This window comes from Siniperca chuatsi, linkage group LG13 (genome assembly GCF_020085105.1).
Source record: "Siniperca chuatsi isolate FFG_IHB_CAS linkage group LG13, ASM2008510v1, whole genome shotgun sequence".
Lineage (NCBI taxonomy): Eukaryota > Metazoa > Chordata > Actinopteri > Centrarchiformes > Sinipercidae > Siniperca > Siniperca chuatsi.
In genome coordinates this window covers 13,369,571-13,383,595 of record NC_058054.1, presented here as the reverse complement: position 1 = coordinate 13,383,595, position 14,025 = coordinate 13,369,571, and the positions used below count along the sequence as shown (strand labels likewise).

The 14,025-nt window shown below is 38.8% G+C and overlaps 1 protein-coding gene and 1 long non-coding RNA gene across 2 annotated transcripts in view; one reads left to right on the top strand and one right to left on the bottom strand.

The window, feature by feature from the left end:
* Positions 1-14,025, top strand: part of foxf2a (forkhead box F2a) — a 31,236-nt gene that overhangs the window by 5,389 nt on the left and 11,822 nt on the right. The window lies entirely within an intron of this gene.
* LOC122887411 lies at positions 9,367-12,627 on the bottom strand. Its single transcript, XR_006380542.1, has 2 exons — positions 11,922-12,627; positions 9,367-11,448 (listed from the first exon to the last, which is right to left on the bottom strand). It is a non-coding gene; the product is annotated as an uncharacterized LOC122887411 (long non-coding RNA).

The following is a 14,025-nucleotide window of genomic DNA, read 5'->3' as shown; positions in this document are numbered from 1 at the left end:
TCCTGTAGCTGATCTTAATGGTAGTTTTGGCCCATGTCTTTTTGATATAGTAGTCTAAAAGGTTCAGAATGTAACTCAGAGAGGTTGTAAAGCTTTTTGAAACAAGACGATTTTAACAAGATTATCTGAGGTTCATTCTGTGTGGTTTCTTCAGAACAGAGATGTTGTAGTCAGAGATGTTTCTCTTAAAGGACACATATTATCATATATTACACTTATTATACTTTTTGTGATTTTTCTCCACTTTTGTGGTGTCATGCATACACATTAAGCTTTGAGCTGAGATAATTAAAAAAAATAAAACAGGTTAAATTTGATTTATATAGTCATTTTAATTTACTCTTTTACATGAGGTTTTTATAAGCAGGTTTGCAGTCTTCATGCACCCTGAAAAATCTATCTTCTCTTTCTCTCTCTCTGCTTCTGGTTTTTCTTCATTCTCTCTCTGACTGCTCTTTCCAACCTGATAAAATAAACAACAGCTCGCTCAACAGAATGATTAATCCCTCATTGTAATTTATCATGTAACTAATGCAGTAATTTTAGGACAGCCTTGGGCTAAACCAGGAAATCACATTATCAAATGCATTGTGTAGAAAGAGTGTCACTTGCCTTAATATGTTTATAACAGTGACAATTTAGAGTACTGCCCATTAAGATGCCATTCTAATGTGGACATTATTCATTAATTATTGCTGCCTAGGTTTGCTTGTGGTCAAGGTATTAAAGAAGCAATTAAGTTACATATTATTCATATGCCCTTAAAATGATTTTACTTTCATATCTGCAAGAATATTATCCAACATGGTGTCACTTTCCAGGTGGCGAATTCCTCGTTTGAGAGAGAGATTATTTTATTTGAAATTCCAACTCTAGAGGGCCCTGTAGTCGGAGGTGGAGACCACTGCACTGCCTCTATAGCGTGACTGGGCAGAACACAGATGTCAAGAGGTGTGGAAAGGCCTCTCTGCTGCTCTCAGCTGTAAAAACAGTTAACAAGAAGCCCCTCACACACACCCCCACACACAAACATAAACACAGAGATTTATTGCTATATTATACATTGTGACTTTTTATCTGTTGATGAATAAGTCTTGATCACATCATCATTACTGTATCAGTATCCTCTTAAGTTCTTTGGCATTGTAAAAGAGAAATTACTGCAGATAAAAGTACAATATGAAGTAGTCTGTAGTACATCAGGAGCTATTTTTATCAGTTGGACACAACACAGCATTTAACAAATTCTTCCTAGTGTTGTAAACATTAAAACAGTTCCACAGTAGCTAATCTAATACAGCATAAAGCATGATCAAAATGGCCACAGTACTGAGTAAACGAACTGATCAAACTGCGTCTGATAAGCTGTATCTTATTGCATTTGCTTATCTAAATAAGTTCAAGAATCACACTTATAGTATCACACAGCAGATCACAGCTAAATTACACAAAATTGGTGGCAGTACTTCAGCTGAAATTCAAATACAGTTTTTAGATATGATAAATGATAGATATACAGAAGGATCTTTGCAGCAACAACTCAACAAACAAAGAAGGGTGTTGCTCTAATACCTCTGTTATGTGCTTTCTAATCTTAAGGTACACATTGTCTTTGCTGATATGGGGTCATCTACAGTCTATAAGGGAGTAGGTGATATTTTACATAATGACAAAAGTCCAACCAGGTCATTCCGTCATATGGGCTATAAAGTGGATATTGTTTCACCATTCATTGTTCCACGGAGTAAAATGACTCCTTGATTACTTGACAGTATCAAATAAATATGCTTAAAGTTTAACCAAGGCACGGCCGTAAGGCTGGCTGACATTATCATAAAGGGAGAGGAAGAAGGAGAAGGAAAAAATCAATCATATCAGGTATCATTAACTCGTCATCTCTGAGTGATCCACTGGGCTAGACGGGCTATTATCTTAAGATGCTCATCCAGTGTCTTGACCCTCTTGATAAGGATTGGATTTTGAATAAATATAATTCATATGATTTTATTATTGTCAGTATTAATTGATTTTTGGCCACCCAAGTGGCAGCAGAAAAAACTGACAATGTTGACATACTATCTCCTTATAAAGGTGATATAGCTGGGTAGGTAACACACAGCCAATTTTTGGAAAATAGCTGTCTGGTAATGGTAATAAGGTTAATGAGAGCGGTGCGACTGATCATAATCCAAACAATGAGCTGAAAGATGCTCAAACGCTCCGTAGAGTTGTGTGGAACTGCAGTCGAATGATTTTTCTCTGTGGGTTTATCAGTATGACATTAAATGTAGTCATTTAATTCATTGTGGGTCTGATACAGATCAGAAAAAATAAAAGTCAAAACTGAAAGGCTGTCTCTTTCAGTGAGTTTTTAGCAGGAGCAGCAGAGCACATTAAATCCATTTTGGCCTACGGGATGGATCAGAGTTGTACTGTATGTTTTCCTCTCAGTCGTAATCAACCTCTCTCTCACTTCTTTTCTATCATATTTTTGTAAAAGGTAATACAAACAAGAAATCTCTCACAGAATACCTATGAGGTATATTTGGTTTCTGTAACAGGACAGGGCCAGTGTTTTGTGGTCTCAGATGGATCATACATGGGACCAGTCTCTATCTGGACCTAGTGGGGCATTCTTGTATCAGGAAAGTTGTCCATGTGAGCCTTGGGCGGAGCCAGACACAGGTTTGTTTATGTCCTTAAGCCCACAACACGTGCCAGACGGGAGTCACCCATGTCAACACCGATCCCAAAGCACAGAATTCCCTTCCATAGAGACATAAGTCATTACTGTTTACTTTAGGCACTGTCATTACTTTGTGTCTTACTCATTAATTAGCTTATTAAGTAAGCATTAAACTCCCCAGAAGAATAACACTAAGGACTTTTAGGCCTGTTTGTAAATGCTTCTCCTCAGATTGTTTAGATATGGGCCTTACCCCACCTGACAGCTTTCAAAGTAATGCTGCTTTTATTGTTTTCACCTCTGAAAGCATGTCTGTGTTCAGGTGCTAGACAGGTTAAATTTTCTTAACTGACATGCAAACTTCATTCAAATTCCTCCAAAATGTGCACACATCTTCACAGTTTGACATATTTTATATGACTTTATAGGATATTCACTTTCACTTAGGTTGTACATAAAGATACAACTAGTAACAATGACACACCAAAAATAGCTTTGCATGCAACAAGGGTGTGTTTAATGCTGTCACCCTTTGCCAAAATCATAATGAGAAGGTGTTCATAACTACAGTTAACGTCTTTTCAGTTCAACTAAGAGCGGTTGCTTAGCAGCATGTGTTTAACTGTGTATGTATTCAACCCAGGTCAAAAACAGTAATAAAACATCATTCAGTGCTCATGCACAGCAATGATTAAAGTTTTCAAAGAGCGGTTATTACATAGACAGCGATGCTGTACAATTACAACCGTCATATTTATGGGAAGAAAAAGATCCAACCTGCTTTATACTGTAAACATTTTGCCTGCTATTCAAAGTCCAAGCATCACTGTGTACACATCTCTACAGTATAAAACACCAGTTATAGAGAAACTTATTTTTACTATACTGATCCGTGTTTCTCTGTTTTGAAAACAAAAAGATAATTCCTGTTTATTACACCTTGGGTCTCATTTTCATAGTTTTGGCCATCATTTCTATCAGTTACAGTTACAGTAAAACTGTACTCAACAAAGTATTTGCTGAGATCTGTGGACACAATGCCATTACTACAATGAAATCCAGTGGGGAAATAAACGATCAGTCAGTAAGTCAGAAGTAAAACAAAGTGAACAAAGTGTACAATCCCTCATTGCACAAGAAGACTGTGTGCATTGTGCACAACTACCATTAGTAGTACGGAAAAAGTTGAACCAGGGAGTTGATCTGTCAACTGTGTTTAGACTTGCTTTTGGGTTATTATTTTTCCGTTTGCCTTTTTTATTTTTTTAAATTTTCTTCTGGCTAACCTGGAGGTTTGTTTAAAAACTGTCTTATCGTCTGACTACCTGTTGTACTTTCTTAGATCTCAAGGTGTGTCCAGACAGATTATAGTAGAAGCATAGAATATCGTATTGTATTTTCGCTCACGTCATTCGCGCAAATTTGACCGGTCGACCATTTGTTCAGTCAGTGCTGATTTGCCCCAAACAACCGATGTACTAACTGTTCAGACATTAGCTATAAGTGAGCTGACCGTGCGTGAGGAAGCCCTGGGCGAGTTTGCGGCCACTTGCGTATTTCCATTGACGTATGCAAATTCTTCACGTTCTGTCTCTCAGAAATTAACTTAGTAGCTTGGCAGCTGTAATGTAATGACCATATCAGCAAGGATAGGTTCACAATTTTACAAGTCTGTCTTAAAAAAATAGTGGCCATACAGTATGAACACTGAAACTGGTTTTGCTTGCTGTAATCATTCCTCTTGTTCATACTGGCCTTCAAGGAATCCCTTCCTAACATGCTTCCAATTAAAGTGATGGGGGTCTTTAACCAAACAATATAGTGTATGTTAAAGCAGCTACTGTATTAAAGGAAGATGGCACCACCCTAGTTTGTTGGTTGTTGTGTACAAAGAGATAATCTGTTGAGATATGTGATGCTTATTTTTGTGGGTATACTGGCACTGTGTTGTATTGTGTGAGGATACAGAGAGTAATGGTTAAGGTGCCACCACAGAAGTAACAGTGTGCTGGCAGACAATACTACCTGTTGTTATGTGATAGCAGCTAAAAACAAACTTCTATTCAACACCATGCATTTTCAGTGCTCTTATTATTTTGCTCTCATTGTTCAGTTCTTCTCTTCTTATGTCACACCCTTTCCCATTACATCTGAATGGCTTGCTTACTAAAGGAAGCCACTGAGGATTTGTAAAAATGTTTTTCTAAAGTCGACCTTATGTGTCATGATGAGTCATACTGTGTTTATGACTTTCTGAATGGACATCGCTTCGCCTTCGCTCAGGCAGTGCTTGCTGGGTTTTACCATTGTAATCTTTCACCAGGAGAAAATCTCATCTCCTTTTATTCTAGACTTGCCATGTGGAGACTGAATTGTCCCAACATGTTCATTGTCATCAAAAGGGCTATAAATCAACAAACACACCTGACAAACTTATAATGCTACTTATATTAAATTTTACTTTTTTGCAGGATGATGTAAAGAAAGAAATCCTTTTTAGAGCCTGAGGTTTTTCACTCACAATAACTTTAGTTATACTGTTTGCACCTGTGCTGTGAGGAATTTCAGCTATTGAAACTCGATAGACTGTGTTAATTGTTGGCTCTCCCAAGTGTTTGAGAGATCAACATGTTTGTACTGTTGAGGATATTTGATCATTTTATTGCCATTTCTTGTCAAGATCATAAGCCTTCCTGCACTATAATTACCTGCCATGTTCATTTTGTGTTGAACTTTTTGCAAACTGATCAATCCTGTGTAGAGGCATCTTTAAAGAATGAATGAATTAAAAAATAGAAATATCTGCCCAACTTAGAAAGCAGACAAAATGCCAGTGTTTCTTGTTACAGTTACAATGGCATTGTGTTATGGCCGTTTCCCCGACTATGTCTGTGCCCTTTTACCTCATCGTTTGTTGTTTTGTTGGTAGAGGTTGTTTGATGCTGAATGAGGATCAGATTACAAAGGCATTGTTTTGATCTCGCTCCATAACACGGCAGGCTTGGAAAGGCAAGAGGTCAATGGACAGGAAGTGGCTTTCATCGTGCCTGACTCTTTGACTCTGGCCCTCCATTGTGTTTATGGGCCAAGTTCATGCTTCTTGATGGAATTCCCAGATCATCATTTGTTACCAAGCATTGTGTCATTTCGAGAGGCATCATTACTTGTTGCTGTTCATTGAAGTAAGTTACAGGTGGACTGACGAATATGGTGATAGACACAAACATACAGAACTTTAATGTTAAGGACAGGTGATATCCTTTTTTGGAGGGAAACTTGGGCTGCAAATTTTAGTCAACTATTTATATGAATATTTGCAAAATGTGGGCAAAGATCAAGATATGATTATTACAATGCTGCAATGATGCATCACAAAAGTGGGATATCCTTTCTTCTCCCCCTGGCCTGTTTGGATGCTCTTCCTCTCTCATGTCACAGTCTGGGTCAAAGGTAAGAGACAGACCATAGACCCCCGAAGGATGGACAACCCTGTCCTTCAAGGAGACTGAAATAGAAATTACAATTCACCCAAGCGCTCCTTTGACCTCATCATAACCCACCTTCCCTCCTCAGACCTGACAAACACTGGGTGTAGTAAAGAAAACATCCTTTCACGAGTTGTCTCACTGCCAGTTTCCTGAAAAGGCATACCCAGTGTCTTGCAGAGTGTATCAGAACCTGAACCTCCCTGTTTAGCAACAACAGCTGGTGAGTCATCGCAGTGGGTTGTGAGATTCTCACTGAAGATTACACACAGAGAATAAGTTTGGTTTATAAAATACAGTTTACCAAACAATGATGTTTTTCAGCTTTTTCTAGCATTGACTTGTGTCTGTTTACTTTCCCTAGACTCTATTGTTATGCAGAAGAAGAGTTTAGTCTGCCATGAGATCACTGTGTGTATGCGACAGTTTTTGACTTCAGTCATCATATACACTTTCAAGACAATCCAGGTGTTAGAAACGTGGTGACGAACGGTAGGGATTACTCGCAGGGCTGGTTGGTGAGCTTCTGTAGCTAATGAGCTAACCATGAAATGCTAACCATCTAGCCAGCTAGGAACATGCTAGCGCTAGTCAGTCACAATAGCTCTCCAAGTTAGCTAGCTTTAGCAAGCTAACAGTTATTTGTACCATCAACTCCTGCCTCATAACTGTCTGTTGACCATTCCGAAGCGTGGAGCACTCCGAGAGAGGAGGGTAAAATAAAAATAGACGGTGCAACACAGCTAATAAGAAATGATCACTTTCTCTTTTTTAGACTCTTTGGCTCTACGTTTCCACAAAGTTCAGGACAGTCAAGAAAGTTTGCTATTAGCTAATATGGCGCTAAATTTGTATGTTAAGTTGAACTCGACTGGAAAGATTTGTCTCCTTCACGCTGCAAGTGAATCCACTGATCATGGTCATTCCATTGAAGTTAACTTTCCTTTTTAAAAGGACTAGGTTTTACATGTTTCATGGCAGATAACAATGAACTCTCTCTAAATGGTGAGTGAATGCCTCAGTAGTACTTTTAAGAAAATTATGCAAATTTAAACACTAGCATCAGTACAGGCCTTTGTTGAGAAACCTTGATTCTCCAGATACACTGCAGCACTGAGGAGATCTGAAAAGGTCACAAGAGACTTGACCTTTCTATTTACACTGGTTGGATTCCAGCTCACCAGATTCTGGGTGCAATTCGAATCATTCTGTCATCTGGTTTGAGCCTTACCCACATGAATCATGCATAGACTTGGCTCATTTTCAATCATGAATGGTCACCAGTCATAATCAGGAATGTTTATATAGACAACTGATTTGTTTTTTGATCTGATGTTACTGATCAGATAGATGAGGAATGATTCATGAAATGGGGTGGAGCAGAGTCTCTCACGCACCTTAATGGCATGGGCTGATTGGATGATTGCACAAGTTTGTCCTTGCAAGGTTTCTTTTTTTTTCTTAGAAAGCCATACTGCCCTAACCTGATGTGCCAGATGGTTTGTTACATAGAAATGTCTGAGAAGCCATCCTTGGAAACTGTTTGGGAAAGGGCAGGCACTTTCAAAAAATACTTGGTAGGTGATTGGATGAACCATCTGTCTATCACTGTCTATCGGGCTAACTTCAACCAATTAGATCAATGAACCATATGACGTAGTAGGAGAGGCGAAGCCAGTCGGGAGAAGAGCGAAAACATCTGCCTTCAGTGCCGTTCTTTTCTCTTCTTTCAATGAAGAAATACTCTACAGTTCTGATGTAACTGATGCTATAGCAGCATCTACGCCAACCTCTTTAGGAGCCGCCATTGTTGTTTTTGTCACTTTGCCTCTCGCTGTCATCACACCTAAACCACAGCCGTAGCTGCATGTAGTTCTTTGTAGGACACTGATTGGTCCGAACCATGGTGGTTAGGGCACAAACACATAGCTTGAAGGATTCTCGCATGATCTCGCAAATCCAGCTAGGTAAATGCTAGAGACGATTTAGAAGAGACTGCTCACTTGAGAGCCATTTCCTGTATCTGTGTCACGTGGGTTTATCGTGAACATGAGCATATGACATATTCTTTCGCCCCCAAGTCAAAGTAAATATCGGACCCATTTTTCACAAGCCACATATTTTCCGAACATTTTACACTACACTAAAATGGCATTTTTTAGACAGACAAATCATGAGACAGTTAACTTTGATCGAGACTGTCTCTGTCTCAACCACACCCTCTCGTGAAATCTGGCAACATCTGTTCTCTAACCGTCGGTCTGGTTTCACTGCAGTGCTGCCGACGTCGCTTTCCAACCGGATAAACAATCTAAATCTAATCTAAAGGGACTTACACGTGAAACCCTGAATTAAAAGTTAAAACTGAAATAAAACGTGTTTTTCTTTGCTTAATAATACTATTATATATTGTAAATATTGCCCAGATGGCTTAACAGCTTAACCTTTTGGATGCAACTGCTAGTCAACTGTAGGAAACAAAAAAAATCATGAGCTGTTGCTATGGCCTCAGGTATAACTCATTTAAAATGTAGGGAATTATTAATTAGCAGTCATAACTCTGGTGAAACCAGCTTTTAAAGGGGAGCAATCACTGCTGATGACTTCAAACACTGTGCATGTGGCTTTAATCTCTCTCAGATCTCTAAATCTAGGAAGGTTACAAGAGAAGAGATCACATTTCAAGCACAGTTTACATTCTCCTCATTGTAGACACACCACACAACAAGATGCATACTTGCTTTGCGGAAGAGTGAAAATATCCTTGGCTCCGAATGAATTCATTTCTTGGTAGGCAGAAGTATGTGGTTCTTAAAGATGAATCATGTCCTGCTCTAAAAAGTAGTAGTAGTTTTATTCCTCAGTTCTTTAGAATTGTTATTGTGTTGAACTTTCATCCTGATTTACGTTTTACATGTCACATTTATGTTTTAGAATGAACAGCTACTGACTTTGTGTTTTTATTAAAACCCTTCATTACCAGACTGCGAGGATTTCTTTAAGGGCAGGAATACAGCCACATTTATTTGGATCAAGCTACTATTGGGTGTGAAGTTACTGCATTAAAAAAATCAGAAATACGTTGCATTATCTTTCTATACTCAATTTGTAATGATAACTCTTGCAAATATTTGTGTTACCTACCTCATACTGACTCTTCGGCAAACTTCAGCGTACACAAACAACTCAGGGCTGTTTTTAGAGGGAATCTTTATTTCTTTGAGTCCTTACATGGAATCACAGCTGCTGTCACTGTGGTTGAAAGACAAATGTATCATTAATTCGAACTTATAAGGCCCAATATGATAACACTGTGATATATATACTTTTCTTATTCCATTTAGCAGCTACAGTTTTAAGCTGCTACTATGCTCCACCAGAAATGCTTGTCGAATGGTTTGGCCAGCAGTGCAGAGGTGAGAAAGGTGCCAGGGTTTTTCATTTTTTACACAATTGTCACTTTTTGTGTGTACCGAGTGCAGCACTATGAATGCCTTCCAGGAGAGACTGTCTGTCGGAAAATGTACAAAGTTAACCCCATTTTACTATGAATTTTATTCCTGTTTTGTTAAGTACAACAAATTTTCTTGTGGCATAAAGAAACTCTGCAGACTACCAATGAAATTCTATCAGGTGGCACACAAAGTAAAATGGGATCTGGAGATTTCTCTAAATGTCTGAAAACTAACATAACGTAAACATTAACGTGCTTATGACATGACAACTGATTGTAGAGCTCACTTACAAAATATTAAGGTTAAGCAGTGCTAAAACCATGGGCTTTATGACACACAAAACCCTAAAATGCACTTTACATCAACGCAACAAGCTTAAAAACACCTACACACCCATATATTTATTATTTTATATGCAATGACACAAACTATGATTGCCTTTGTTCCGCTGATAGTTAACGCAGCGTGTGTATTTAAACTTGTGCGTACAAATCGAGATCATAAATCTGTAAGGCTATGAGGTAATGGTGCTATTGTACGCCATGTGTCAGTTTACGGATGTAGGCCAATGATACTTTGTACACAACTTAAATTTCAATGTAAATGCCAAGTTAAGATGGCACAGTTATGTTTCCACTTGAACAAAAAAAAAATCCCTCAGCACAATTCATATAATTACATTAGTTATAAAACAGGGAATTGTTTGAATGATCGCATTATGGTGAATATCCCTGAGGTTATGACTAAACAACATATAACTCAAACATTGGTTTGCTTTGAATTGACTCTTAAAAATGCAAACCCATAAAGTGTTTGTGTTTCCACTGAAATATCACTTTTCCGGGAGGATGATTTTCAGATTTGGAATTTCAGAGAAATACTACCTCTTAAGTTGAACCTAAAATAAGTTGTTCATTTTGGAACAAGAACCATGCTAGCGGCTCTGTGAGGCTGTACTTAGGCACAGGTGCTTTGAGCTAAATGCAAACATTATCATGCTAACATACTCACAATGTATAAGGTAATGTTTATCATGTTCACCATCTTAGTTTAGCATATTAGCATACTAACATATTAACAAATATTAACCTCATACCTCATGGTGGCCCCATTTGAAAGTCACAGAAATAAGTCACTAGGATTCATCCTCTGGGGACCATGGATGTCTATAGAAAATGTTTATAGCAACCCATTCAACAGTTGAGATATTCCAAGTGGTGGACTGACTGACATTTCCATCCCTAGAGCCATGCAGCTAGCAAGAAAATGGTAGCTGGTGTTGCAGCTTCAGCCTGGTTTTGAGCCAACGCTGAACAGAGCGTTGACCTGATGCTCTGAGGTGGGGCTGAAGGAACAGAGATGTGTGGACTGCAGCTGAGATTGTTAACCTTCTTGGGATGGCAGGTAGGAGCTGGCTAATTCACCTTCAGGAGAGTTTCTGTGTATCCAAACTGTCATAGAAGATCCATTATTGCTGTCAGCATGTGTGCAAGCACACTTATAGAGAGAGTAAAGGGAGTCGGTACACATACCGATGGCAATGCGTGCCCACATGCTACTCCATACACACACTAATCAAACATGCTGTAAACATTCCCCATTCACAGACATTACGAGTAAATTCACACCAGGCTTGAGGCATTGTGCTGAGCCGAGGTCCAGCCGGGAGAACAGATCCAGAACAGGTCTGGAAGCGTGTGGCTTGGAAATAAATATCATTAAACTCAGCTGTCAGATTGCATTTGGCTCTGCTGAGCGCGCCGCCATCCATAAGAGCTTGGCTGTCCTCCACGCGAGCGCTGGTTTTCTCTCTCTCTTCCCTCTTAAACACACCAGAAACAGACACAAACACATGCAGGGACAAATCCACACACACACACACATACACATACACATTTAGACCACCTGGGAGATGTGTTTATGGAATCCAGCAGAGACCACACGAGAAACAGACGTTGCTTTTATTTTGCTTTAAGCACAAAAGATCTAAATAGCCTCATTCATTTACATCCAAAATGTAGTTTTGTCATGGGGAACAAGGACTACAAAGTTCTGCTGTGATCACAGACAAAGACCTGCTGTTGTAAACAAGCACAAGCACATAATGGAGTGGGGTTACTGGTCTGTAGCTTGATACGTGGTAGTAAATATTTTTAACATCTATGTTGCCTTGTGGTGTTTTATAGAGACGGGGCAATTCAATTAGGAAACACAACCCTGGTAACAAAAGCAACAAATATATAATATGGCAACCAAACACTAAAAATAAATAAGGAGGATAAAGATTATGATTACCCTGGATCCACAGGACATTAAATCTTCTTCAAGATGGTATTTGCCCTCTGATTGACTCCTATCTGAGTAGGTGTAAATCAGGTGTGTGCTGGTAAACCTGCGTTGGTTTCGTGCAAAGCCAACGTTTTACAAGCACTCACCTAAAGGGAGTTCCTCCTCCCATTTGCACGCAGGGCCCTTTGTTGTCTATGCTGTGAGCCTCCCCCCCCCCCTCGTCTTCTTTTCTTTCATTTGAAAATAACCCAAACAGGTCCTGTAGACGTAGTAATGGAGATATTATCTAAGCATACTTCACCTGAAGGGGATCCCATCATACAGATTTTTTTCCCCTGCATGCACGATAGAGGCCTGAAGGCCTGAAGGCTGGCAAAACAAGTTGGGCACGGTTAGGGCAGGCTAAACACTGCTAACAGCTTTTAGAGTCTTTTTTTAACAGTTTGCTGTAAATAGTAATTTTTCCTGGTTAATGCACGCAAAGTGTCAGGATCTTTTGGTTTGAACACATTAAATGAATAGCAGATAAATGATGTTGCAGGGTTGGTAAGAATTCTGACAAATCTTTCCTGTGGTGTTTGATCTATGTTACATGATTTGAGAATATCAAAATCCACGTTTTGTGTCACTATAAGCTTGAGATGATGTTGCACTGAGGCTACTAAAGTAGTCAGTGTGTAAAACTTGTTGATGGTATCAGAATTCCCATCAAGTTCCCACATGTCTATTTACGAAAGCAGCCTTAAATGTTTAGGTACAGGGCAGCAGAGCATGGCCTCACGCAACTGTTGTCCCTGCAGATAAAAGCTGTAGACTTCTGGTCAGTAGTCATACTAGCATACAAACTTGTTTGTAACAAGGAGAAAAAGTCACACTTACTCTAAAACAGTGTTAAAGCTACTGTGATACATATAGGTCACATTTAAAACCTGACTTTCCTTTGCTACCATCCAGAGATAATGGACAAGTGAAAAATACACATAATCAGGAGCCAAAGTTTAATGGCTTGTTCTCAATTAGAGGCATCACAGTTACCACGTAGATGCATTTAATGCTATTTATATTTACATCATTGCTAGCTTGGATCTGGTAATGATTCGAGATTATTATAGTTTGAGTGTGTATGTTTTGCTTTGGTGTCACTTATCCCATTACCAAAGCTACTTTCATAAGCATATTTCTTTTAGAGGATTTCCATTATATTATATTATATAATCTTTTTCTCTAAATAAGTCCATCATATTGCAGTTTGTCAGAAAACCATGTGGAACTACTCTAGAAAGCATGCTTTGGTTTTCTGGATATCCCAAAAAAACAAAATTAGTGTGACACGCAAATGATCCAGGCATGTGTTCCTAGTGTGTCCACACATTGCATAATTGTCTAAACTAATTCAGGACAAATGTACAGATTATGTGAAATATTATACATTGAAGTAATGACGTCCTGCATTCAAGAAATAAAATTCTGCAGGTCTTTTAGTTTCCAATCATTATCAGGAATGTCATAATGTTTACAGTGTCTGCTTCGTATTTGTTCCTCTGGGTAGCTGGGATGTCAGTTTGAATATAACCAGCTTTTGTATAAGTCGCCATGATCAGAGGGGGAATAAAGGCAAATTGTTCAGCTGTTTCAGAAGTTTAACTAAAGCTCAACTTCCTGCTGGTTCCCAGTAACTGCTGACATGGCAGGATCAACATCTGACCAGTAACATGCAAACAAGGGAGAACAAACAGATGAGCAGGAAGATCCATTGATGTCTTTTAATAAAACAGGGTGTGGAGCAAACTAATGTCAAAGAAATTAAGTTTAATTTGGGTAAACACATTCATAAATGTATTATTTGTATAATGTATAATTCAGTTTACACAAGGCGCTGACTCAGTGTAAAGATCCGCCCAGTTACCTTGATTTTAATTCCAAACTTAAGCTTGTCTTGCAGTCGTGCTTTGATCACTGCGGTTGCACATGGCTTTAGCTCCCTTTTTTGAACCTTTGTATTTCATGTGATTGAATTTGACAGAATTTACCCGTTGCTATGACAACAAGTAATGCACACAAGACGAAAAGAGAGAACATGCCTTTGCTTGTTTACAGCTTTGAATTGTTT